The 27880-nt window shown below is 45.2% G+C and overlaps 1 protein-coding gene across 4 annotated transcripts in view; it reads right to left on the bottom strand.

Moving 5' to 3' along the window:
- PAK3 (p21 (RAC1) activated kinase 3) overlaps positions 1-26567 on the bottom strand; it is a 408807-nt gene extending 382240 nt beyond the window's left edge. For all 4 annotated transcript variants that reach the window (XM_088794993.1, XM_088794997.1, XM_088794991.1 and 1 more), the window contains exon 1: positions 26256-26567. The gene's annotated coding sequence lies outside the window, so the exon portion shown is untranslated. The remainder of the gene's footprint in view (positions 1-26255) is intronic.
- Between the last annotated feature and the right edge of the window lie 1313 nt (positions 26568-27880).

The raw sequence follows: 27880 nt of genomic DNA, 5'->3' as shown, positions 1-27880 counted from the left end.
CGCTGCGCCACTTGTCGGGCGGGAGACCCTGCTCGCTCCACCATGTGTCGTGCTGGGTGGCCTGTGGGGTCTCTGGTCCCGCTCCCCACATAAGAATGAAGGATATGCCTAGGCCAAAAAGGAACACCCATGGAGCCATAGGTAGGGGAGTCATACCACTATAGTCTCACTGCAGGCTGGAATCACACAACCTGCAACCTGTCTTCCACTTCTCTGCCTGCCAACCAACCAACCGATTAACTCGACTCCACTGACTCTCCAACCAGCGTAGCCGCGGCAGTTATATCAGTGGCTAATTGGCTATCTGGTAACAGCTGATGGCCATCTACTACCTGAGCCAGCACCTTTCCACGTGAGGCCAAGAGCCTGGAAACTGCTCTCTGGGACTCTGTCCCCACAGAGGATATGGGGTTGAAGAGAAGGTTTTAAAAGATAAAAGAGACTGTAGATGTTTTGAAGGGAGACAATGGTAAATAAGATATTGAAGATCACAAAATAGAGGAACGTTTTGGAAGAGGCAGAGGAGAGAATAGAATAAAAATGGACAAATATACTTCTAGGTTTTAGGCAGCAGAGCAGGATGTTGAGGTCCTGGAATCCTCTATTTTCTCTATGAAATGGAAAATGAAGCCATCTTCTAAGACTGACAGGGACAGTAGTAGGTTTGGAGGCTGGAGAAGGGTGGTACAGTTTGTTTTGAGCACTAAGATGAATGAGAGATGTAGCTTACTAAGTCACTGTGTAAAATTTCCAAGCAGTTTTAAGGGAAAAATTGAGCTTGGTTTCCTGCCCATGTGTTGAAGTATAGCAAGGGAAGAGGCAAACATTGGATAATTCTGGTTTCAATCTGGTTGCTCATTAGAATCACTGAAGGACCTTTAAAAATACCTACATGTGGGCCCCATCCTAGACCAATGAAATCAGGCACCAGCAAAGTTTTTAAAAAGTGCCCCAGGTGATTTTAATGTGCAGCCAGGAGCAAGATCCACTGAAATGATCCGTGGTTTGGACTTTGCTGAACTACTGTAGTATAACAATATCTGGACAAGAAAACTTACACACGAGAATTGCTGGAAGAAATGCACTATGGGGTTTAGGAGAGAGTGGGAAAGAGGAGAAGCCAGGAGGACTGATAGCCATGAAGACCTCAGCAGATTCAAGAGATGAGAGATTTAGATGAGGTGAGAAAGCATAATTAGAATGAAGAAGTTGAATGTGTAAGCTCATGTAATCCTAATTCTTGAGTTTAAGATTTCAGTGGTTTGGGGCAATGACAAAATACAGGGGTTGGTAATAGGGACAAGTGATCAAAGTGGAGTAGAGATGAAGGTGAGTGGAGATAAGTGAGCCCAAGGAAATAGTGAATATAAGTCAGACCCTATCTCATTCTCTAACTAGAGTCCTCCCCTCAATGGTTCACCATCTCATTCAGAGTAAAGAGCCAGAATCTTTACAATTTCCTACAAGGATCAATAAGATATGGCACCACGTTTCCTCCCTGACCTCATCTACTACTCTCCTCTCACTAATTCAGCTTCGGCAGGGATTTTTGTCCATTTGTTCACTACTATATCCCTCACACCACCTCTACAGTGCCTGATACATAGTAGTGTAATGCAGGAGCTTGACTCCTGGCAGGTTCTTGGATTCCGTGAAGCCAAAAAAAGACAATGGAGCTGTAGGTAAAGTGTTCATACCACAGGTATATTCTTGAAGGTGGCCGGTGGAGACACAGGAACAGCATCTGCGCCTGCTGGGGCAGCCCCAACAGTTAAATAGCATGCAGAATAAAGGTGGTTTACAGCCAGCTGGTTACATAAGGGGGCCATCCAGGTGGTCTGAGTAGGCATGGGAACAAGCCGAGTCAGTAGTTTCCCATGGGAACCCATTCCCATGGGAGGCTGAGAGCCTGGCTCTACTGCTTCCTAGCATTTGTACGTGGGTCTGAAAACCTGGGAGCTGCTCTCTTAATACCCTGTCACAACAATCCTTTACGGGAGGCCAAGAGCCTAGAAAATGCTCCCCTCACCCTTTCCCAACAAGCAGGTACTCCATAAATATTTGTTAAAGGAATGATGGCATCATTAGTATAGGATGTTGGATGAATTATATATATGGGCACTAAAGTAATCCAGGATAAGGGCAGGACTCAGGTTGGAGAGGAGGATAAGCCAGATATTAGAAGCCCAGGAAAACTGTCAGTAAATAAAGAGGACAAGAGTTGACAAAAAAGAATAGTGGGTGGAATAGATGGCATGTGCCTCAAAGGAGCATTTAATTTTACTTAATTTTATTTCATTCGATTTTTAAAACAAACTAGTTTTAAAAACAATAAAAAATAAATTTAGTTTTTATTTAATTTTGTTATCTATTGTTTTTCTTTTCTTTTTCTTTTTTTGTTTTCAGGATGGACACAAAGGCCTGAAAATAGTGCCAGGGAATAGGATTGAGTAGACATCACCCCTCAGCTCTGTGGTATGTGCAGCCCAGAAGAATGAGCAAGACTACACTTGATAAAGCTGCGAGAGAATTGATGTGTTAGTTAAGGCAACCAGGTGTCAATGGTTTGTAAACCTGGCTGCACATTAGCATCACCTGGGTGGCTCGTAAAATGTACAGCAGCCCAGGCTCCACTTCACCCCATTTGTCAGAATCTCTGGGGATGGGGTGCAGGCTTCAGTTCTTGTTAAAAAGCTCCCCAGGTGATGCTAATGTGTAGCCAGCACTGTGATGTACTGGGTAGATAGCAATGCAAGAGGGCAAGGGCCAGGGAAGTTTGTTCAAGTGCGACGTGGGTCTCAAAGGGCACAGACAAAATCCCTGGGAGACAGTGTCGTGCGGGGAGGCCTGCAGGGTCTCTGGTCCCGCTCCCCACATAAGAACGCAGGACATGGTGAGGCCAAAAAGGAACACCCACGGAGCCATAGATGGGGGAGTCATACCACTATATTCTCTCTGGCGGCACTATACTCTCACTGGAGGCTGGATCCACACTGTCCGCAAACCGCCATCCACGCTTGCCAGCCCAGCCGCCATCTTCTTGCTAGCCCCATTCTTTCTCTCTCTCTTCTCTCTCTCTGCTAGCGTAGCCACAGCAGTTATATTAGCGGCTAATTGGCTAACTGGCTACAGCTGACGGCCAATCAGCCACAGCTGACGGCCATCTACTACCCGAGCCAGCACTCCTCCACATAAGGCCGAGAGCCTGTAAACTACTTTCTGGGGCTCTGCCCCCACAGACAGCATGGAGCATGAAGAGAAAGCACAAACATGTATGGGAATGAAACGCCCCAGGAGAGGAAAGGTGCTTATACTTGGGGTAGTGGTAGAGGATGGCATGAATGGAAAGGCATTAAGAGGAATTAGAGGTCTCAAAATTCTGAGTATACCCCCTGTCATGCAGGGTCTCAGCTCCCGCTCCCCACATAAGAAAGCAGGATATGGTGAGGCCTAAAAAGAACACCCACAGAGCCATAGCTAGGGGAGTCATACCACTATATTCTTGCTGGAAGCTGGGTTGGAGACACAGGAAGCAAGAGCCACACAATCTGCAACCCACCATCCACTTCTCTGCCAACCAACGTCACTTGCCTGCTGCAATCCACCGTGCTAACTGCAATCCGCTCTTGCTAGCTCAGCCACCATCTTCTTGCTAGCCCCCATTTGCTGCTAGCATAGACACAGCAGTTGTATTAGTGGCCAATGGCTCACTGGTTACAGCTGACGGCCAATGAACTAACTACTAGGTACCCTAAATCCCACTGAGATATTAAATACACACTCATCTACCTCCAACACCGCTGGTTGGGTGCTAGAGTACAGAGCAAGACCCAATTCAGCTCCTCTCTGAAAAGCAACCTCAGAAGTTTATGGGTACTAGGCACCGTGATGTCTCTGTAGACTAACTCAACACATAGCACCCCCTTGAGGCCTTCCCTAAAATGGAGCTGTAGTGCCAGTCAGTTCCCAGGAGCAGCTGAAATGTTATCAATTCCGCTTCATGGCCTTTCCCATTCGGGTAGTCAGAACTGCTATATCTCTTTTTTAGTGACTCATCTGGGTGTCCATGCATATTTATAACTGTGTAAAGTTCCTGCGTTTCTTGAGAATAAGTGAACTTTCTCCCAAGGAGGGAGCAGGGATGGGCTGGGTTGTACTCAAGGAGCTAGTTGTACCTGCTTTAAGTTCCAGATCCCTAAAGCCAGGATATCTTAAAGCGTGATCCAGGGGTCACCTGCACAAGAATTTCTTGGGATGCTTATACAAATGCAGACTCCTGAGCTCCTACTTTAGAACTGAATGATCGGACAAATCCATAGAACTTCTGCAAGAATCATATAAAAACTGCAACAGGGTACCTCCTTTTGGTTTTATCTCATTTGGACATAGTAATCCAGCTTTATTTGGTCTATTCTGTGACTGAGTCTAAGATTCTATAGCATGCTATTCATAGTATATGCTTTCAGATAGCATATGCTGAAGCCTATGGCCACAAAGGCCTACACCTACATGAACAACTGAGGCCCTTAGGCCACTTCTAATCATGGCTCTGCCCACTCTTAAACAGCCTGCATACTCCCATCAGGCCATTCTCCTACGAACATAGCCTTTACCACATTGCTGAAGGATGTTCTGAGGACCAAGGTTAGGCATGCCCTGTGTATCATGCTGACACAGCAGCAATTGCTCGAAAGGTGATTAATGACCAAATGCAGTTCAAAGTCTGTATCAAAGCACATACCTCTTCGAGAGTATGTCATTCAAAAAAGAAAAGCTTAATCCAAAGTCATGTTTGATGCCTTATTGAGAAGAGTAAAGTTGAAAGAGAAAGGAGTTCCTTTCGTTAATTCATCAGTCAGTCATCAATACATTATGTCTTGGGTGCTTTGGGGAATACAGACATGAGTAAGACATAGTCAGTGTCTTTGAAGAGTTTAAAACTTACCTAGGGAGACCACAAATATACTCCTATTAACTGTCATCAAAACAAAGTACTATAGGAAATATACTAAATGAGCATTGTAGACCAAATTGTGGCACAGGAGAGCTAAACTCTGAATCTGCTTCAGGATACACGCCCCATGTCCATCAGTGGTATTGACATCCACTTTGCTCCAGCCTGACACATGGAAGTCTTTCTTGATTGTTCCCTCCACTTAGCCCCCATATCCAGTCCATTAGCAAGTCCTTTTGGCTCTAGCTTTAAAATGTATCCTGAATCTGCTTGCTTCTCTCCATAGTCACTGCCACCTCCTAATCTAGGCCGCCAGCATCTCCCTTCCTGGACTACTGTCCTGGCCTCCTATCTTGCTTCTATTTCTCTTCTTGCCACCTTTGTATGGTAGTCAGAGTACTATTTTAAAAAATATGAATTCAATTAATTTGATTCCTCACTTAAACATGTCAGTGACTTCCGACTGCACTCAGCATAAAGAGACGACTCTTTACTGGGGCATGCATGGCCCTGCATGGTCTCCAACCTTACTGAGCACCACTTTTGCCCTGGTTCACTGCCTCTTTTAGTTGGTTGAGTATGGCAAGCATCCACCTCAGGGTGTCTGCACAAGTTGTTCTTCCTGCCTGGAGTTCTCTTTGTTAATATTTATTCATCTTTCAGGTCTCAGCTTACATGTCACTTCCCCCAGAAAGGCCTATCTTGATTCTCCTCCCATATAAATCAAGTCTCCTTTTCTATTGTGTCTTATACCACCCTGTTCTTTTCCTTCATAACATTTATTAAACTTATAATTATACGTGTCTGGATTTATTTATTTAGTGTCTGTCTCCTCCACTAGACCATGAGCTCCATCAGGGCAGGACCTATGTCTGACTTACTTATAATCATATTGTAAGTGCCTAGCACAGCACATAGTATATAATAGAAGATGCTCAGTATGTGTCTTTGGGATGAAAAGACGAAATCATAAAGGAGTGAAATGGTCTGAGAAGGATTCTTGGAGACAAAACAGTAGAACAACATGAGCAAAGGCATGGAAATGGGTATTAGTGTACAAAATGTGTTCTTGGGTTGGGGGTAGGTGTGGCTGGAGGATGGGATCCGTGTTAAGTAGACAGTATTAGAAATATATGCTATAGTCATTTATAGTCATATAGTAAAAGCCTAAAACTCCAGGCTAATAAGTGTAACCTTTATTTGGTAATTTCCGCAATGCTACCACCCTAGCTTGATCCCAGCTATCCCCAAAACAACCCAGGGTGGGCAGGATGCGCCACTCCTTTTCTGCTGCAAGCAGTTAGGGTTCGTATGGCCCTCATATCTCCAACCAGGGCCAGGGCTCCAGCAGGATTCAGAATGAGCAATGTCTACTCTACCCGAGCAGTTGGTGGAAAAGTAGAAGGGGTAGTGAGGAAGGCCTGGTTGTCAAAGTACCCAAAAAGTCCTATTGGGTCATGCAACCCCTTCTGAATATTCCATAGGTATCAAAGTTCCCATATGACCCTTACTACTCAAGGCCAACATATACCACTAGTAATAATAATAGTTTCTACTTCATAAGGTTATTATGAGGATTAAATGAGAAAATACATATAAGGTACTTAGCATAGGGCCTAGCACATGGTAAGCACTCAATAAATTTTAACTATTATTCCTCTTCTGTAAAATTGGAACATTTATAATGCCTACTTCCCAGGGTTGTTGTTATATTAAATGATATAATACAAGTAAATGCTTAGCATAGCACCTAACACAAAATAAGCACTCAAATGTTAGCTATTATTACCATTACTTATAGCATAAATAACCGCAGCAACAAGAATATTGAATAGATTAAGAAAGAAATAATGAGGGTTGAACTAAGGCAGACAAACTGGGAGATACAATGAGGGCAGCATATGCCTGAAATGGTCACTTTGGGGCCTCAGAGGTAGGAATTAATGTATAGAGAAAAGCTCAGAGATTCATATACAGCCAGTAGTGGGCAGGCCAGGTTGCTTGGTCACCAGGCTGAAGCACGTCATACCCCTTAAGGTAGGCCCTGCCACCAGGGCAATTCCCAGCTCTATTGATCAGTCAGGAATTGTCACTATGGTAGCATCTGGTTGCCTTACTTGATGTATTACTTGGGGAGGAATGGCAGGGCTCTCCAGCCTGTTGTCTTGGAGGAATGCCAGAAGGGAATATATGGCTGGCAGGGCTGCCAGGGGAGGTGTGGGATGGGCAACTAACAGAACTTTGTGCTGCATGGGGCCAGGCTCCCATGTGAGTTGCTAAGTAGGGTCTGCTTTGTCCCCATGTTTGTTACTTTGTGAACCATTTTCATGCCTAGAAGTAGCGCCCATATGACACTGTGCAGTGCTATTGCAGGAAGCCCTCTCAGTCTCAGGAGGGCCCATGCAAAAAGGCCATCTCCTCTGTTTACCCCAAACAAAGCATACCTCAAAGGCATCAGAAACAACTGCTGGGGTGGGAGTGAGGCCCAAAGATGACCCAGACACTGAGAAGCCATGGACCGAAAGCTCTACATGGTCATTGAGGTTGGCAACTGACTGACAATAACAATACCTTTTTGAACAATTTTATGTACCAGCAGTATGCTGAGAACTTTTCAGTTATCGTTTTGTTTATTCTTCAAAAAACACTAAGAGGTAGCTCCTAATACTAGCCCCATTAGACAGGTGTTATGCAGGGTGTCATGTGGGGTCTCTGGTCCCGCTCCCCACATAGGAACGCAGGATATGGTGAGGCGAAAAAGGAACACCCCGGAGCCGTAGATAGGGGAGTCATACCACTATCGTCTCACTGGCAGCTGGGTTGGAGACACAGGAAGCAGGAGCCACACGATCCGCAATCCGCCATCCACTTGTCTCTGCCAACCAACCTCACTTGCTAGCTGTAATCCGCCTCTCTGCAATCCTTAATCCACACTCCGCCACACCACGCCACACCAGCACGCCACAACTTGCTAGCTTAGCCATGGCAGTTATATCAGTGGCTAATGGATAACCGGTAACAGCTAATGGCCAACTAGTCACAGCTGATGACCATCTACTACCTGAGCCAGCACCTTTCTATGTGAGGCCGAGAGCCTGGAAACTGCTCTCTGGGGCTCGGTCCCCACAACAGGTGAAGACATTGAAAGTTTAAAGAGACTAAGTGACTTGTCCAAAATGCCTGGGTACTCACACTTCTCTATAGAGCTTCATGTTCTAATACTAATACTAATAATAACAATAATAATAAATAGCTGTCATTTATTGAGCACAGACTGTGGGACAGGCCCTTGACATGTATTATCTCTTTAATTCCATACCATAACTCTGTTAAGTAGGTATGTAATTATTATGCTTTTCATTTTACAGAGTGTGGGGACAGAGTCCCAGAGAGCAGTTTCCAGGCTCTCGGCCTCACGTAGAAAGGTGCTGGCTCTTGTAGTAGATGGTCTTCAGCTGTGGCTAATTGACCCACAGCTGTTACCAATTAGCCCCTGATACAACTGCCGCGGCTGCGCTGGTTGGAGAGTGAGTCCAGAGTTAAGTAGGTGGGTTGGCAGGCAGAGAAGCAGACAGCAGTTTGCAGGTAATGTGACTCCAGCCACCAGTGAGACTATAGTGGTATGACTCCCTAACTATGGCTCCATGGGTGTTCCTTTTTGGCCTAGCCATATCCTGTATTCTAATGTGGGGAGCGTGACTAGAGACCCCGCAGGCCGCACGGCATGACAAATGGCGCAGCGTGCAGGGTCTCCTGCGCGACAAATGGTGCAGTGAGCACGGTATGGTGCCGGCCAAAACCTACTGAAGCAAGGTAGAGCAGTTTGTGCGTGTAAAACTTCAGCTTCCGGAGGCCCATGAGGAGCGATGCCGGGAGCGGGAGGCACGGTCTGCCTGGGAGACTCGAGCCTCCAGATGGCACACCACCCTCTTGGCCATGGAAGGCATTGTCTTCCTTTTGTTGATCTGCTTCTGCTGTAGGCTCTGAGGATTATGGACATTATACACTGAGGCCACCACCCACTCAGACACGTGGCACGGCGAGCAAGATTCTGACCAGGTAGGAATGGCGTCTGAATCTGGGCAGGAGGACAGGTGGCCTCCACACAGTGTGTGGTGCCCAGTGGCAACTGTCTCAGGAGTTGGACCCCCGAGGAGGGGTGGGAGGACATGGATGGCTCTCCGGCCAGTGTGAAGAGGGCCTTGCAGGTTTTGGATGAGCAGTTGCTGGAGGAGGCGAAGGCTACAGCCTGCCACTTGGGCTGGATGTTCCTCATGGCCTTGAGTCTCAACATGGAAAGTGTGCTTCATGAAATGGCCCAGGTGCTGGACGAGGTGTCTCGGTTGGAAGTGCTGGAAACCCGGGTCTGCCTGTTAGAAGAGGGGCCCCACAGTGGAGTATCTGAGGCAGAGGCGAAGGAAGCAAGTGGAGACAATGTAGCTCCCAACCCCCAAGCCCAGCCAATCTTGAAGCCAAGGGTAAAACGTGAGCAATCTTTGGGCCCCGTGGGCATTGCTGCCGGCAACCCAGCTGTGACTGAGTTCACAACCTACACCCCTTACACTCCCACTGAGTTGCAGGAGCTGGGGAGGCAGTACAGACAGCACCCTGGAGAGCCAGTCTCTGCTTGGCTATTACGTTTATGGGATGAGGGAGCAGACAATATTCACTGCTCCCCAGGTGAGATAGAAAAGCTACTCTTTGTGACAGTGCATCCGTCCCTTTGACAACGATTACAGAACTGCCATAGGTTGGCCCAAAACCAGGGCAACCATTCTCTAATGGAGTGGCTCACTGCTGTGGTAAGCACAGTATGGGGACAGGCTGGCGAGCTGCCAGACACTGTGAGTCAATGGTAGTCATATAAGGAACTTACTCAAATCATCCATGAAATGGGTATGAGACGTGCTATTTTCAACTATAATATGCGGGGGCCGGATGACGAGCTTTTTACAGGCAGCATGAGAGATCTGGTTTTGGATACTGCACCTACGAGTGCTTTTGGATCCTTGGTTGCAATTCTTACGCCCTATGTGGGGTGACGGATCCATGAAGTTACAACTGCCATGGCCACCCTAGGGGATGTTGAAAGCCGGAGGCGAAGGAAGTTAAGACAGGAGGTCCCCGCAGTTGAGACCTGGAAGCCCAAATCAAAAGTAAAGGGGCGAGGTCGCGGGCCTCAGAGAGTAACACGCACACAGATGTGGCGTGATCTCATTGCAGCAGGGGTCAATTGGGAGAAAATAGACCGACAAACCAATGCACTCCTGCTGGAACTTTCAAAACAGTTGCGTCCGTAACAGCCATTCCAGAGAAGCCTGAAGGAGAAGTCTGGGAAAGCGCGACCCGTGTCCCTCCAGGACTTCATGCAGCCACTTGAGGCCGACTCCTTTCAGCTTGATTAGGGGTGGGGCCAAGGTACCCGGTCAGAGGGGACGAGCAGGGACCGGAGGCCCCACGTGGAACTCTCCATACATTGGTCCCCTTCTAATGTGCAGAGGGTTTTAGCCCTAGTTGACACTGGCACAGACTGAAGTCTCCTTTATGGGAACCTAGAACTGTTCCCGGAGCAGCAATCTATGCTTTCCCTATGGGGGAAAGACTGTGACTGTAAAAGCTGGTTCCTTACCACTGGGTATAGGAAGGCTTCCCCCTCATACCTACAAGGTGTATGTCTCCCCCGTTCCGGAGCATATTCTAGGGGTGGACGTGCTACATGTCCTCAGCTTACAGATGTCGGTAGGAGAGTTCCGTCTCCAGATCCGTGTGGTGAAGGCGGTGACACGCGGGCATGCTCACCACCCTCCTCAGGTGTTGCCACAGCCCTGGCGTGTGGTTACAGTGTGACAGCACCACCTGCCAGGAGGACAGGAGGAGATTGGTAGTACAATATTGGAATTCGAGAAGGCACATACTGTGAGGCCAATGCACAGTCCCTTTAACTCCCCAGTATGGCCTGTCAAGAAGCCAGATGGGACCTGGAGAATGACTGTGGACTATAGGGAGTTAAATAAGGTGACGCCACCTTTGCACGTGGCAGTGCCTTCAATACATGATTTGATGGATCCTCTGACTGTCCGCCTGGGAGCATATCACTATGTAGTGGACTTGGCCAATGCTTTTTTCTCCATTGACATTGCACCCGAGTGTCAAGAGCAGTTTGCTTTTAATTGGGACGGGCGGTAGTGGACTTTTCAAGTCCTTCCATAAGGATACTTGCACAGCCCCACTATCTGCCATGGGCTCGTAGCCCAGGATTTGGCACAGTGGGATCACCCGTCCTCTGTGGCCTTTTTTGGTTATGTCGATGATATTTTGCTAACATCTGATTCTCTTTCAGATTTAGAGCAAGAAGCTCCCTCTCTTCTCTGCCACCTGAAGTCACATGGCTGGGCAGTGAATGAGGAAAAGGTCCAAGGCCCTGACTTATCCGTTAAGTTTTTGGGTATTGTGTGGTCGAGTAAGACAAAGGTCATACCTGAGGTGATTATTGACAAAATACAAGCCTTTCCCTGGCCGACCAAGGTCTCCCAACTGCAGACGTATTTGGGTCTGCTAGGATATTGGCGGGTGTTTGTACCCCATTTAGCACAAATGGCAAGGCCCTTGTATAACATGATAAAAAGGGGGGCCTTATGGGATTGGACAGAGGCTATAGAGCGAGGCTTCGTTGCCACAAAACGGGCAGTGCAGCAGGCACAGGCTCTGCAAGTAGTAGATACTGGTCGTCCATTTGAACTTGATCTTCACGTAACCCAAGAAGGGTACGGTTGGGGCCTCTGGCAACGGCAGGAGCATCTCCGGTTACCAGTGGGATTTTTGTCCCAATTGTGGAAAGGAGTGGAGGTCCACTACTCTCTAATAGAGAAACAGCTGACTGCTGTACACGCAGCCCTAGTGGCCACAGAAGCCATCACAGGAACGGCACGGGTGTTGGTTCGAACAACCTATCCCGTCCAGTGGTGGGTCTGTACGTGGACCCTGGGACCCAAAACGGGGGTGGCACAGACCACCACCCTCACCAAGTGGGGTGCCTATGTGGAGCAACGTAGCACCCTTAGTTCAAGCCCTTTGAGCACAGAGCTACAACAGGTCCTGGGGCCTGTGGAACTTGTAGCCCAGGCTGAGCCAAGCACTCTGCCTAGCGGGGAGGACTTGGAGCCCTCACCCTACAAAGGACAGCCCCCAGTACCTGAGGATGCCTGGTTTACTGATGGTTCTAGCAGAGGGGCTGCAGCCGTTTGGACGGCTATTGGTGTGCAGCCCAAAACAGACACCATTTGGTTTGATATTGAGACAGGCCAGAGTAGCCAGTGGGCTGAGCTACAAGGTGTGTGGATGATAATCAGCGATGAGCCCAGGCCCCTAGTTATTTGTACTGGCAGCTGGGCGGTGTTCCGGGACCTAACATTGTGGCTCCCTACATGGAAACACCAAAACTGGTTGGTGGGACACCGTCCACTGTGGGGTCAAGCCATGTGGCAGGACCTCTGGGACCTAGGACAGAGAAAGGAGGTGACCCTAATGCATGTCACAGGTCACAACCCCTTAGTGTCCCCAGGTAATGATGAAGCAGATGCCCTAGCACGGGTCCGATGGTTAGAATGGGCTCCTGCCACTGTTGTGGCCCATTGGCTGCATAGGAAATTGCAGCATGCTGGAAGCCGAACCATGTGGCAGGTGAGCAGACGCTAGGGACTGCCTTTGAAATGGCAGGAGATAGCAGATGTCTGCTATGACTGTGCCATCTGTGCCCAGGACAGCCCCCAAAGGCAGAGGCTCCCCGGGGAGACACAGCAGATTACGCGAGGCAGGGTGCCCCTCACTCACTGGCAAGTGGATTATAGTGGCCCTTTGCCTAAGGCCCGCAATGCTATGTATGCGTTCACAGCAGTGGACACTGCTATAGAATTGATGTTTGCTTGGCCATGTCCGGCTGCGGATCAGTGGCATACAGTTGTCACTCTTACACGGCTGTGCACCCTCTATGGGCGCCCCCAAGTCACTGAAAGTGACAGCGGTACCCATTTTACAGGGCAAGAAGTGCAGCACTGGGCTGCCAGGATGGACGTACAATGGTTGTTTCATACCCCATATAACCCACAAGCAGCTGGCATGATTGAACGCTACAATGGCCTTTTGAAGCAAGGCCTCCGGGTGTCAAAACACCCTCCCATGATGCGTGACTGGGCCTCGCGTCTATGGGATGTCTTGAGAATCCTGAATGAAAGACCACGGAAGGGAGGGCCTGCACCAGTAGAAGCTCTGCTACATCCAACGGCTGCTCCCATTCAATTACAAGTTACCACAAATGAGACTCTGTTAAAGCCAGGCTACGGCAGGAATGGAAACATTTTGCTGCCAGCACCCACATGCTTGAAAGCAGGGGAACAGCAGCAATGGATTTGGCCCTGGCAGGTCAAAAGCCCCCACTGTCAGTGGTTGGGCCTGATAGCCCCATGGGGGGCCGGTTTGACTCATGATTTGCAAGTGACGCCAGGGGTAGTGGCTGAGTGGCCACCACAAGTGACTCTAGTATACGGAAGTCCCGATGCTGGGATGATTTTGCAGGGAACCTATGTGGTCTCTCTATGGCCTATTATGGGGTCTCCTGTTCTGTTACATGTTGAAACTATGCAAGGGACCCCCAAGCATTGCCATAAAGGTCTGGTACCACAAACCGGGAAAGGTGCCAGTGGCAGCAACCCTCCTTTCCCAGGACAAGAAGCTGGCATGTATCCTCCCAGATGGAAGGGATTTGCCATTGTTGGTTCCTAAGACTACCGTTTCTTTTCGTCCGTAGGTGTCAGTAGGCTAATATGGCACAGGGACCCTCGCGGAAGACGCTTGTCACCTAGATTGTGAGGCGAGAACCTGTAGGGGTGGAGTGTGGGGACAGAGCCCCAGAAAGTAGTTTACAGGCTCTCGGCCTCACGTGGAGGAGTGCTGGCTCAGGTAGTAGATGGCCATCAGCTGAGGCTAATTGACCCTCATCTGTTACCAGATAGCCAATTAGCCTCTGATATAACTGCCGCGGCTGTGCTGGTTGGAGAGTGAGTCCAGAGTCGAGTCGGTGGGTTGTCAGGCAGAGAAACAGATAGCAGGTTGCAGGTTGTGTGACTCCTGCCTCCAGTGAGACTATAGTGGTATGACTCCCCTACCTATGGCTCCGTGGGTGTTCCTTTTTGGCGTAGCCATGTCCTGCGTTCTTATGTGGGGAGCGGGACTAGAGACTCCGCAGGCCGCCCTGCATGACAAACGGCCCAGCGAGCAGGGTCTCCCACACGACACAGAGCTAAGGCTATTAGGTGGTGTCATGCAGGGTGTGGCATATGGGGTCTCAGCTCCCGCTCCCCACACAAGGACACAGGACATGGTGAGGCCAAAAGGGAACACCCATGGAGCCATAGATAGGGGAGTCATACCACCCCATTCTCGCTGGCAGCTGGGTTGGAGACACAGGAAGCAGGAGCCACACGATCCACAATCCACACTCCACCCTTGCCAGCCACCATTTGCTTGCTAGCCCCCATTTCTTGCTAGCATAGCCACAGCAGTTATATTAGTGGCCAATGACTCACTGGTTACAGCTGATGGCCAACTAGCCACAGCTGATGGCCATCTAATCACAGTCGATGGCCACAGATGCTTAAGAAACTTTGCAACAGATAGAACAGGGATTTGAACTTAAGCAAATGATTCCAGCTTCCAACCCTTTAACCTTACACTACATTCTCTTTTTCTCCAAAACAGCTATTTTGCCAGGTAAAACTGAGGACAACCACAATCATATATCTCGAACCATTTGTTTGCAATGCAATGATCTGATTGGTCTAATATCTTCATAGAAAAGGGAGGATTGGGGTCATTACAGATGAGATAACTGAGGTCTAGAGAGGTAAACTGACTTGTCCAGCATTAGACATGGAGCAAGTGACAGAGACCTTATAAGACCTAGATGCTTATAGACGATTATGACTGTAAATGACAAGAGGACAGACGCTTCAGAAAACGGGTGGAGGTCTTCATCTCACAGCTCCAACTCAAAAGAGGGTTTTAGAGAAAGTATGACCAGTACAAGATCTCTTTAGGAAAGAGCCAAAAAACAAAAAACAAACGTTTTCGTGCAGCAATGTTAAATTGATCCATGTACTACATTCAAAGTGAAAAGTTGGGCTCCTTCAAATGGGGTATTAGGTTAGGGTTTGAGGATGGACTTGATGTGTGGGTATATCCTGAAACTCTCTGTGCATGGATATGTTGTGCTCAGAAGTTCAATGAGTCCATACGGTCAATGCCAAATATCCCTTGCTACAATGCTGCAAGCTTGATAATGAGAATCAGACAAGAAGGACTGGATGAGCTGAAAACCCACGAATCCAAGGCAACAAGACTGTTGTTCACCCTATTCTGGGCCCTCCCCTGGCTATCTCCTCCCATGCGGTCCCCCTTTAGCTGAGAGCATCCAGGAAGTCACTCATGACCACTGTGCATCTATACCCTTCACACCAGCTTCCTGATGGGAGCGGAAGGAGAAAAATAACAAGTATGCTTCACATCCCCATGATATATGAAGCTAACAGTAGTCACAGGGATCTCAGGAATTTACTTCTCAATGCCAATGTCACAGGTTTACTTAGTTATCAATTATCAAGAATCAAAACTAATATCCTAGCCCCACCCCTACAATGACACATAATAACCCTGGCAACATTACTCTGCCACTAAAACAAAATCTCTTTCTTTCCTGGTGTTTGAAGTTACTCAGACCCTTCAGGGCTCAGACTCTTAACACCCAGAAAAATCTGTTGCTTCATACATTCCTCTTTGGTATAACACATCCTTATCACTATGGGGAACCCTTAACAGCAGAATATTCTGTTTAACCATGCAGGCCCCAGGACCAGACAGACAGACCCACTTTTCTACTCACTAGCAGATGGAATGTGTGCAAGTCACTTAGCTATTCTGAGCCTCAGTTTTCTCCTCTATAAAATGAGAATATTAATCATACCTACCTGATAGAGTTGTGGCAGGGATTCAATGAGATAATGCATGCCAAGAGAGTGGTGCAGTATTTGGCACACAGCTCAATTAAGGGTAGCTATATATACAAAGGAAGATTTGCTGTCTCTGAAAGTTTTCCTTGGTGAAGCATTTCTCTAGCTCCAATTTTCCCTATAATGAAATGAGGACTGAGGGCTAAGACATAAGAAAATAAGTGGGGCAAAGTGGTGGACAGTGATGCTGACTCCTTTCCTTTTGGCATTTAGAGGGCAGGGTAGTATTGATGGAGTGCCTATGACAGAAGAAAAACAAATCAGTGATGTGTCGAATGGAGGGGTGATACGAGGGGAGAAAGTGCTTAAAGTATGGTGAGGGTAGAGGTAGGTTAGGGCATAAAAAGCCATGGTGTTGAAATCCCATGAAACAAGAAGAGAGAAACAGAGTAAAGTTTAAAAAGTCAAAGGAGGCATAGAAACTTCAAATGGGATTCAAAGGAGGGCTTGGGCAGAAAGGGTGTGAGTTCTGGAAACCACTGTTCCCTTTCTCAGAAATGCTTCTACTGAAGATTGTATGCCAAAAGGCATGAAATATGCTGGTCAGTTTGTTCATCCAAACTTGCTCTCACTAAAAGAACATTCTGCTCTCCACTCACCTGTGCAGAAACCAATCCCAGAGAACCAGGTAAAAAACCAGCCTCCTAAATGCAGTCTCTTATGATAGGTTCCAGAGCCACAGCTACTGAAACACCTAGACTTTACCACTTTGGAGAACAGTTTCATTCCCTCAGGCCAGAAAACCCAGGGGATCTTGTCTCCTGAAAGTTACCATGGGAGGAGGGGGTTACAGCTTTCTCTGAATCATCTAAGGAACTAATTAACAGATAGATTTCTTGGGTCCACTCACGGAGTCTCAGATTCAGTTGGTGAAAGTGGGGACTCAAATATATTTTTAAAAGTGACCCCAAGTGATTCTGTCACAAAGCAAGCTTTGACTTTGGAGACAAATATGCTTTGTTTAAATGAAAAGCACTACAATACAGACATAGATAACCTATTCCTAACCCTGTCCTCATTCTATACATGAGGAGTATGGGACTCAGAGACATTTAAGCACTGTTCAAGGTCACACAGCTAATTACTAGCAAAACCAGAACTGGAACCCAGGTCTTTTGCTTCTCAATTCACTGTAAGCTTCATTTACTGAATCTCTTTGCCTCCTAATGAGATTTTCCTTTCTAGTTTAAGTATGGAGAACTAGAACTCCTGGTTCTAATCAGAGTTAAAAAGCAACGCTATCTTTGTGGAACAATTCATTAGAAAACATAACATGCCAACCCCCAGTTGTACTAAAAGCATCAAGCATAGTTTTAAAAATAAAATAAAATATGACCTTTCCCTTTATGACCATCCATAAGGAGAAATGTATCACATGATTTATGTGTAGAGACCATGATTGTGGCTATAATGTTTCAGTTTTAAATTATTCAGCATTGAAGAAGAGACACCTAGCTTTAAGATGGGACATTCATTAGCTTAACAACCAAAGCCTTTTTTTTAAGACAGCAAAGATTAATAATTATTTTATCTGGCCATCAATTCCTCTGTGAAATATCCTTGCTCTATTCCAAACCTTTAAAAGACAAAACAAGTAAACAAATAAATGAAAACAAATAGATAGGCTCTAAAGCCATTTGCCAAATACCAAGATTTTGGCGTTTGCTTTCGGCCAAGAGTAGGGTCTATAGATTATGGGAAACCACAAATCATAATTATCAATAGTTCAAATAATCCAAATTATTCCTTTGGGGATAATAACCCACCCATCTTCTGACAGCTCAAAGGCATCCCATGTCAGGCTCTCTACGTACCACACTAGGTAAAGTGAATGATGGGTAAGTACAAAGGACATTCGGAAATCTATCAAATTAGGAATCTGCTCTTTAAAGGCTCCTGTATCTATCCCTAGGGGAGAGAAGTTGCCCAATTTTTAGCTAGCAAGTGTTGGGGCAGGGGATTATGTCCAGAGCCTTTTCCAGAAATGTCCATTTCTCAGAGCACTTCTCCTTTCCAGATGTGTCTTCTCCACCTGTAAAATGGATTGCAACTGTCACCACTCATTCATGTTCCCTCCACTGCTCTGCCACCCCCAAGGGACTTTAAGGTTGCTACTGACTTTCTTCAAAGAACAGTAGCTCTTTAAGCCACACAATCACTCTGATTTCCATCTTCTCCTAATCTATAGACCCTACTTTTGGCCTAAAGCAAACACCAAGTTCCCCTTGACCATATCTGATTGTTGGCAGAAAAGAGATATAAGAAGCCCAGGCAGAGTGAGGGGAAAGTCTACACCTGTACATGTTTGCCACTATTCCCTTTGCAGAGGGTAACATTAGTATTTATTTCTGTTACAATAACTTCTCATAGGAGGGCCTCAAACTGGTCCTCTTTGCAGGACAACACATAGGACAGAAGCTGACTCCTACACATCGCTCAGCTTCTGGAAAATTCTGGAACCAGTCTAGCTGACCTCAGAGCTCAGTGAAGATACAGCTGTAGCTTTTTTCCAAGTGTCTTAAGTGGTAGATCTCTAACGTTACTTCGCCATTGTCTACTGCTGTGGCTGCTGCCAGCAGAAATGATTCTAAATGGCCATTCATTTCACAGTGAATTTAGAGGCACTTGATGTTGGAAAATGCTTTTGACACAGTTCTAGAAATGAATTTAAAACCATGTTTGCTTAAATAATTGAAGGTGAAACATGTATTACATGTGTTTCATGTACATTTAGGGATTTCTGTTCCAAACCTTTTGTGGTGCCAAATATGAATTCCTGCCTAGCAATTGATTTAAGAAGCGAAACCTGAATTATCATAAGACATCAAGAGGAGGAGCAGAGTGTACTTTTACATACTGTGGTTGAAGTGTAAATTAGTAAAAACACTATAGAGAACAATTTGGCAATATCTAGAAAAAATTAGCAGAACAAATCTAGTCCTAGGAATTTATCTTAAGGAAATAATTAGCCAAATGCATATTATACAGACCAAGGATGTTCACTGTGGAATTGTTTGAGGGCTCCTAAAGGAATAGAGTGACAATTATGATTTTTTAAAATTTCAAACATTTCTGTACAATGAAAGACATTAAAATCAAATTTAAAAGATAAACAATAAACTGCTTAATATTTTTGCAACATAGATAACAGTTAAATAATTACTATCTGAAATGTATAGAGATTCTAGTTATCAAAATGAGAAATAACAACTCAATAGAAAAACAAGCAAAGAAAATAAAATAGCAACACAGAAGAACTACAGATGGCCAATAAACATATGAACAGATGTTCAGCCTCACTTGTACTCAAAAAAGATGCAAGTAAAAAGGAGATTTTTTTCAGCTATCACATTGTTAAAGACTACAAAGTTCAATAATATGTGAAATTAGTGAGGAAGAGCATGGAGAAATGGCCATTGTTGGTGGGAATGTAAGTTGCTGTAGCCTTCCTGGAGGGCAATTTGGCAGGCTCTATTAAACACAAAGATGGGCAAACCAAACTCTGAACCAGCAATTTCACTATTGTGAATTTATACTACAAAAACACTTGCAATAGTATGCAGAAATCCATGTAAAAGGAAGTATAGTTCACCAATATTTAATAATTTTAAAAATTAGAAATATAAAAAGTTCATCAATAAAAGTTAAAGAAATGACATCACACTCATATAAAGGTATTATGCAACTATTTTTTCAATGAAATAATTTGATGTATACTAGCAGAAAAAGACCTCCTGACATACAGTTCAATGAAAAGCAAGTTGTAGAACATGTTGGGCATTGGTCACACATTTTATTATTTTATGCACATGAATACATATACGAATATTCATAAAAACATGCACAAAATGATACACACCAAACTGTGAACATAATGGGGGATCAGTGGCGGACTGGCCAGGAACATTCTACTTCATATTTCTATTTTTACAAGCTAAGCATATATTATTTAGATCATAAAAATGCTTTTTTTAAACAAGAAGTGAGGCAAGCTGTGCCATCCCCCACAATGTCCAGCTCCCACTCCCAGCCTCTAAAAGTGTCCTCTTCAAGGACATGGTGTTCCAGCGTCTAAGACAATTTCTAATACCCAAAGCCATGAGCTTTTGCTATTTAGAATTGAACTAAGGGAAGAAACGTTGGAAAGAAGCGGAAAGGTTGTTGCATTCTTTTATAAGAGTTTCATTTCGTGCAATTATGGCATGATTGACACCCTTTCTAGAATAACCTCACTCTACCATTCATCCAAATCTCCTACCATTCTTCCTGCCATGCCTCCTTCCCCCCACATTTTTCGTAAGATTGGGAGAAGAGGACATGACTAGTTTATTTCAATTTCTGTTCTGTTTTCACCTGAATTCCAAGATTCAATCCCACACTTTTATCCTAAAAAAATTACCCCCTAGCACTTCCTCTCCCAGTCTATTTGGCACAAGGCTCATCTCAGTACTTCCAATACCCTCCAAGCTAAGGTTGACAATCCTAGCTGTGGGAATCTTTAGTATTTAGGGAGCATCTATAAGTGACCCTAAGCTATGTACCAACACCAAGAGCCAGCAGAGCAGGAGCTCTAGACCTAGATGGCTCTGAAATTACATGCTAGTGTACTTGGGTCCTTCTTTGGGAAGTACATCAATAACTTTCATCAGACTTTCAAGGAGGTTCTTGGCCCACAGAAAAGTTAATAACCACCAGAGTAGAGGGACTAGGATAATTCAATTGCCCAGTGAGTATCTACGCAGAACACACTGACCTCAGGTTTCCAGCTGGCTGCTTGGCTTGGTGACTCAGACACAAATATACTAAAGAAGAATGGAGAAAGATAGGTGAAAAGAGGAATGGCCTTTTAGAGTTCCACTACAAATCTGTCCCTCTGATAAAGCTGCCACATAGAGCCCATACAACCCAGGCCTGGACTTGGCCTCCAAGTTCCAGTGAATGAGCCAACCTACACTGACCTAAACAAGAAGATATCTAGGTCTAGTAGGAAGAGCATTAGGAGAGAGCAGATATCAGTTCTAACTTTTCGGATGACTTCTGTTCTGTCATGTGGTAGCTTTGTGATCCTAATTAGGCAAATCATTTCACTTCTCCGGTCCTCATTTTCCTCATCCAAACAGATTTGCTCCAGACAAATTTCAAAAGCCACTTTCAGCTCTACCATTCTGTGAATCTCACCTACTGGACAGGAAGTTCCACTAACCTTTCCAGAACAGAGAATGACTTCACTTTTACTTTTTAGTATCACAGTCTTAAAGTCATACAGTTTTCTCTTGTGGCGAACCTAAATCCTTTCTACTGCAACTGAAGCTTGTGGACAGAGCACTATAGAACTAGTAAGTCTAATGCTGCACATCAGTCTCTACCCCAAGTCCAGTTTGCAATGATTATTCTCAAGAACTGAACACACAATGTGATATATAGATGATGTATTACAGAACTGTACACTTGAAACCTATGTAATTTTACTAACCATTGTCACCCCAATAAATTTTAATTAAAAAAAAGAACTCCATTCTTCTTTCAAAGCATTTTGTAAGGAAAAGAGGTTGAGGGAATTAATAAAGAGTCAAGGGAATAAGAAAGGGTCAATAGCCACATGAGTGCTTTTTATTTTGCCTTTAAATTTCCTTACAGATGGCCACACCTTCCTATTGGCAGAATGAGCTCCAAAAACTGTGCTCAAGAAACCTTTCTTGAAAACAGGACTCCAACCCAGATTGGGTGTTGAAGTCACTGGAGATGAACACTGCAGCATCTGTCTTCCAAGATGGTCTTTTAGAACTGCAAGAGAATAAGTCTAAAGGATGAAAGAAACTTTCCAACTAAACTTAATTCTCACCTCCAGTGTTCTCCAGTTAGGAGGGTGTATTCAGATTGATGGGATTTTTCTTTTTTCTTTAAGATTTTATTGGGGAAGGGGAACAGGATTTTATTGGGGGAACACTGTGTACTTCCTGGACTTTTTTTTTTCCAAGTCAAGTTGTTGTCCTTTCAGTCTTAGTTGTGGAGAGCACAGCTCAGCTCCAGGTCCAGTTGCCATTGCTAGTTGCAGGGGGCACAGCCCACCATCCCTTGCGGGACTCGAGGAATTGAACTGGCAACCTTGTGGTTGAGAGGACGCGCTCCAACCAACTGAGCCATCCGGGAGGCAGCTCAGCTCAAGGTGCCGTGTTCAATCTTAGTTGCAGGGGGCGCAGCCCACCATCCCTTGCAGGACTCAAGGAATTGAACTGGCAACATTGTGGTTGAGAGCCCACTGGCCCATCTAGGAATCGAACCAGCAGCCTTCGGAGTTAGGAGCATGGAGCTGTAACCGCCTGAGCCACCAGGCCGTCCCCCAATGGATTTTTCTTGAGGCTGTACTGATGATACCTCTGCATCAGGAAATTAAAGGCCACACTGAAATTTTCAGAATGTGAAAGGAAATAAGCCCAGAAACTGAGTCACCCAAGGTTGAATGACGATAGGTCTTTCCAGTAAAAGCAGAGCAGAGAACTGAGGCAGTCTGCCCAAGAACGAAGCAGAAAGACAGGATTTGGGCCTGAATTATTAGAATATATGCCTTAATTTTTCACTTCCCTTTCATAATAACTTTGAGTTTACACAGAGCTTTTCTTCTAAGAAGCTCAAAATACTTGCAGAGATATTACCGTGTTTCCCCGAAAATAAAACCTAGCCGGACAATCAGCTCTAATGCGTCTTTTGGAGCAAAAATTAATGTAAGACCCGGTCTTATTTTACTATAATATAAGACTCGGTCTTATATAATATAATGTGATATATGATATGATATTATATGATATGATATATGACATAATAATATATGATATAATACCAGATCTTATATAATATAAGACCAGGTCTTACATTGATTTTTGCTCCAAAAGACACATTAGAGCTGATTGTCTGGCTAGGTCTTATTTTCGAGGAAACACGGTATCTTAGCTGTCATTACACCATCACAGTTGTCGAAAGCAATGATTATCATCAGCCTTATTTTACACATGGGGGAAGGAAAGCCTAGAGGAGTGAAGGAGTCATCAAGTTTACACAGCAAGATACTGAGAGACTCTGAACTCAGCAAGAAATTCTCTTACCCAGCATTGCCCCAAAAATATTCTTCTCAACACCAGTCCAGCCAAATGCTTATTGGGACACCAGGTTCTGTGGGCAAATACATCTGGCAAGTATTGCATATTCTATTCTCCTGTAGAATCACAATACACATTAGCCTAGTAAAAGCCCTGCAGTAAATAAACCTGTTTCTGTTCAAGCAAGAATCTCCCAAATTAAACTTAACCACAAAATGCTGTACGTGTGTGTGCATGCACATGTGTGTAACACCTGTGGAACTAGCCCTCTTTGGAACACACATTGGGAAGCACTGGTCTGACCACTAGACTGATCTGAGTATTGGCACAGCAGACAGATCAATTCTACTCCAGCTCAAGCTGTGGGGATGGTTCTTAGAAATACTGCCTGATACTCTGTGGTATTGACAGCCAGTGAACAAAAGACCTTGATGAGCCCAAAAGAACCCAGGCCATCATCTCCTCTGCCTCAGGGCATTGGTCAGACTAGGGAGGAAGTCCATTCAAGCTCAACAGCTTCTGCTAGAATTTCTTTCAAATAGAACCCAGGGCTATTTTTGGTCTTCATTTAAGGGAGGAGATGCTCAGGATGCTGGTCCAAGCCCTGAGAGCTTATGCTCTTAACTAGCATAATTTTGTGCCCACCAGGCAGTTCCAGTAGAAATCATCCATTTCTTAGGTTCATTTCTGGTGCCATTCATCAGCACCAATACAACAAAAGAGACTCGGAATGTGCCCCTGTTCTGGCTTAATTGCATGAGTATTACAGTAGTCGTTATATAGCCACTTCAAAACTAACATACAGCACAGAATCTTGTGCTATTAATAATTACCAATGACACTACTAAAAGTACCTAAGATGTAAAAGTCCCTGAAGACCTTATCCTGGTTCATTTGTATTTTACATACAATTCAAATGATAAAGGATCACACACAATGGATTCAATATTTATTGATGCTATTTTCACATTTTCTTACAGTATTTATTAAACATCCACACCATGAGGAAAAATGCCTCCATTAAAATTGTTAACTTTTGTGCAAAATTTAAATGTAATACAGGTATACCTTTCTTTGGTATACCATCCATTGGCTATGTGAAAAATTCTGTGTAAATGCATTTTTGGTAAAAATATTCACTGTAAAGGTCAGGGGACACTGTTATTTAAGATGATCTAGTTATGAATCCTTTCATAAAACAACACACTCTACAATGTGAATATTGTCCATCTAGTTTATTTGTCTTATAAATCCATACGCATACTATATTTGCTTAAAGCAAGACACACTATTAATAAATGAGCTAGACATGTCTTAAGATGGGATGTTTTCTGATCCTTATCAATCTGCAATACTAAATCCTTTTGGATTCAACATTAATCACTATCCAAGTCCAGGGAGATTCATTCTGAATTGGTTGAAAATGTGACAGTAACACTTCTGAGGACTCCGTACAGTCTGATTTAACTATGACCCCTCTATCTTTAGACAAGTTGTTCCTTCAACTTAGCCACCTGGTGAATTAATTCCTCAAGACTCACTCAGATGTCACTTACCCTGTGAAGCCTTTCTTGATCATACACCCCACCCCCAGCCAGGCATCCTTCCTCTGTGCTCTCACAGTACCCTGCCTGTCCATTGTCATACTCTACTGTAATTATCTGTTTACACACTCTATCTTGCCTACCAGACTGTGCACTCCCTGAGAGCTGAGATGATGTTTTATTCATTTATTCATTTCTATACTTTCAATACTTAACATTACCACGGGGCACATAGCAGTTGTTTAATAAATGTCGGTTGCTTGAATGATCACTATCCTTAACTATATATTTTAGGACCCCCCAAAAGCCACAAATAAAAATTTTTATTAAAACCACAAATAAAAATTTCAAAGAGAAGTTTTAGCAGTTTTGTTCCTTGTTATTAATCTCTTCTTCCTTTGATTAAAAAAATGACCATACTAATTCACACCTACGATTCAAGGAAGGAAAAAAACACAAAACAAACAAAAATCCCTCTATACCCAATTCACAATACAGAGGTGCATTTAGTATGTTCCTTTTTCTCCAAACATACAACTATATCCTAGCCTACCATTAACATCGCTACAGTAAAGAAGAAATAAGGATCCACTATTTAAAGTGGTGGGGGGAGTTACTGCAGGGATCACTATAACAGCCCTGGATCCTCATTGGCTGACAGACAGAAACCTGCTAAGAAAGTTGGGCATCTTTGGGAGAACAATAACGATGTCATTAGGACTTCGTCAACCTGTCTAGAAATTTCCACATACATAATATCCTAAGAAACAGCCCCAGCTGGGGGGATTTCCATCACTTTGAAACCATCATTACCCTTCCAATGTGGGCAGAACAGGTTGGACCTGATCCGCCTGCATATTACTGCAATCTGGCTTGGCATGGGATGATACCCAAGGACATTTTAGGCCAGGAGTAGCCCAGTCCCACTGCGCGCGCGTGCAGACACCCCCCCTCGTGCGCGCGTGCGCGCGCGCGCGCGCGCGCACACACACACACACACACACACACACACAACACTCCAACTCACACTCACTGAATCCCATACAAAACCCCACCATCTCTGTGGCACACACCACTGCATTCCTGTGAGCCGTCACACACAGGGAGTGTCCCCTCACATTTTCTCACTTCCCTAGTCTGCCTGACCCACACCCCACACCTCCCGCAGACCTCAGTCTAGCTTGGAAATGGAAGCTGGTGAGGACTGGTTTTCGTTGTATGTAACAAAGCCCCATGCACCCAGGTGCCCCACTGGATTGACTCCATCCATCTCTCCCCTCCCCCATCATGAGCTCCCAGAACAAGAGACAGCTCAGCTCTGAGAAGTAGATTTGGGGAGTGAGGGCGCAAAGAAAGAGAGCTTTAGGGGTGGGCGGGGGCAGGAGTCCAGGCAGCTTCAGTGTTCTCTCACCGTTAAGCGAGAGAGACGGAGAACTGGCAAAGGGAACGAGATGCCTTCTCACCCCATCACATCCTATCTATTCATAGAAAAAGACCCAAAACTGAAAAATAATATACCCTCCTGCCCGCCCCGTGCCCTCCTAGCAGCTCTTCAAGCCACTGGCACTCCAACAGCCCGCAACAAAGCGTCCCCCACACAGACCTGTTCCAGCCTCTTCCTGGCGAGAGAGAGGGGGAGCCACTGCTGATGGTTCTGCCCTTCGCCGCCAGGCAGGAGTCGCCGGGAGGTGGAGCGGGAACTCGGGGAAGAAGGAGGACTAGAAGGGATAGGAGACACAGCAGCAGCGACGGCGGCTGTGGCAGCAGTAGGAGGAGGCTGTTTCTGTGGCAGCTGCTAAGAATGCTCTGGCGAGAGGCAGGGCTGGGCGCGCGGGGCGTAGGCTCACGTGCGCCCCATGGCCCCGGGTTGCGCGCGCGTCTGGGTGTGTGAGAGCATCTGTGTGTATTTTGACTGTGATTATTCCAATTCCGACGTAGTCTGGAACTTGTGGTTCCTGCAGCCAGGCGGAAGTGAAACCCTTTCAGTCTCCCAAGCCTGACTGTGCTTACAGGGTTGTGGGGGTTGGGGGAGAGAGACTGAGAGCTGGGAATTAACGTCCACCACTGCACACATCTATGGAAATCCTATAGCCATGAAGGATAGAAAGACACCAAGGACAGTCACTACCACCAACACATTGTATTGTGTGAGTGCTCACACTGCTGAGTGCTGTCTGGACTACCCAGCAGGCGATTTCTGTTCTAATTTGGGATTGACTTTCATCAGTTGATATGCCCATATCTTCATACAGGATCTACATTCCGCCTTTTCTCCTGTCTCTCATTCCACTGCAATATCTCCGTGCTTGAAACCAAGGTGTCATAAAATCAATTCCCTACATTGTAGTCTGCTTACCCACCAGCATCATCCAGGCCCCTGGGTTTACTGGCTTCCAGGGGGTCACTTAACTCACATGCCACTCCCCCTCTAGGAGTGCCCTACTCAGTTTAGATGAGAACCAAGACTGGTTTCCTGGAAGCCAGAGGGTTGATGATCATCGTGGATCCAGCCAGAAACCCAGTGTGGATCTGCACCTCTAAAGCTAAGATAAGGGAAAACAACTGTGAGAGGCACAACTTTGTCTCAGGAGTCAATCCTTGGTGAATCGCTTGCTTAGAGCCCTGCTGAACATCTCCTTCCCTTTGGTGACCTTCTGAGCATTTCACTTCATCTTGCCGAATGGCTTATGTTTGTAGAGCACTTTAGGATTTACAAAGCACTTGCTAATAATGGAATCACTACCATCTCATCTCTGTGAATTAGGTAAGGAAAATATCATTATTTGTAGTCTATAGATGAAAAAACAGATTCAGCAAAATTAAGTGGAATTGCCTAATATTACAGGCTAATAAATGGCAGATCAAGAATGGAGATCCAGGCCTTCAGATTTCCAGGCCAAAGTTGTTGTTTTTTTAAATTACATCTCGGAAATAAATTACGAATTCATCTATTGATCTACTAGAGGTAAATGGTTTAGTTCCTTCACCCAGTTGAAACTGTTAGCTAAAAATGAGAATTTGAAAAGAATTTCAGTTAGATCAATACATTCAGGTACAACTCACAAGTTAGTAGGCAAAAAATAGTTAAAGACTATTAGGCCTCAGTCCCCAGTTAGGAGACATAATTATTCCTTTGATTCCGCTAGCGGCTACTGTAAGAATAATTTGAAATTAGTTACAGAAAGGAAAATAGGAAGAGAGCCTATTTGAATTTCCTGGGGTATAAAC

Source organism: Rhinolophus sinicus, chromosome 18 (genome assembly GCF_057876585.1).
Source record: "Rhinolophus sinicus isolate RSI-liver-muscle chromosome 18, RSI-T2T, whole genome shotgun sequence".
Lineage (NCBI taxonomy): Eukaryota > Metazoa > Chordata > Mammalia > Chiroptera > Rhinolophidae > Rhinolophus > Rhinolophus sinicus.
Note: the sequence above shows the minus strand (reverse complement) of the source record. Positions and strands in the feature narration are given on the sequence as shown.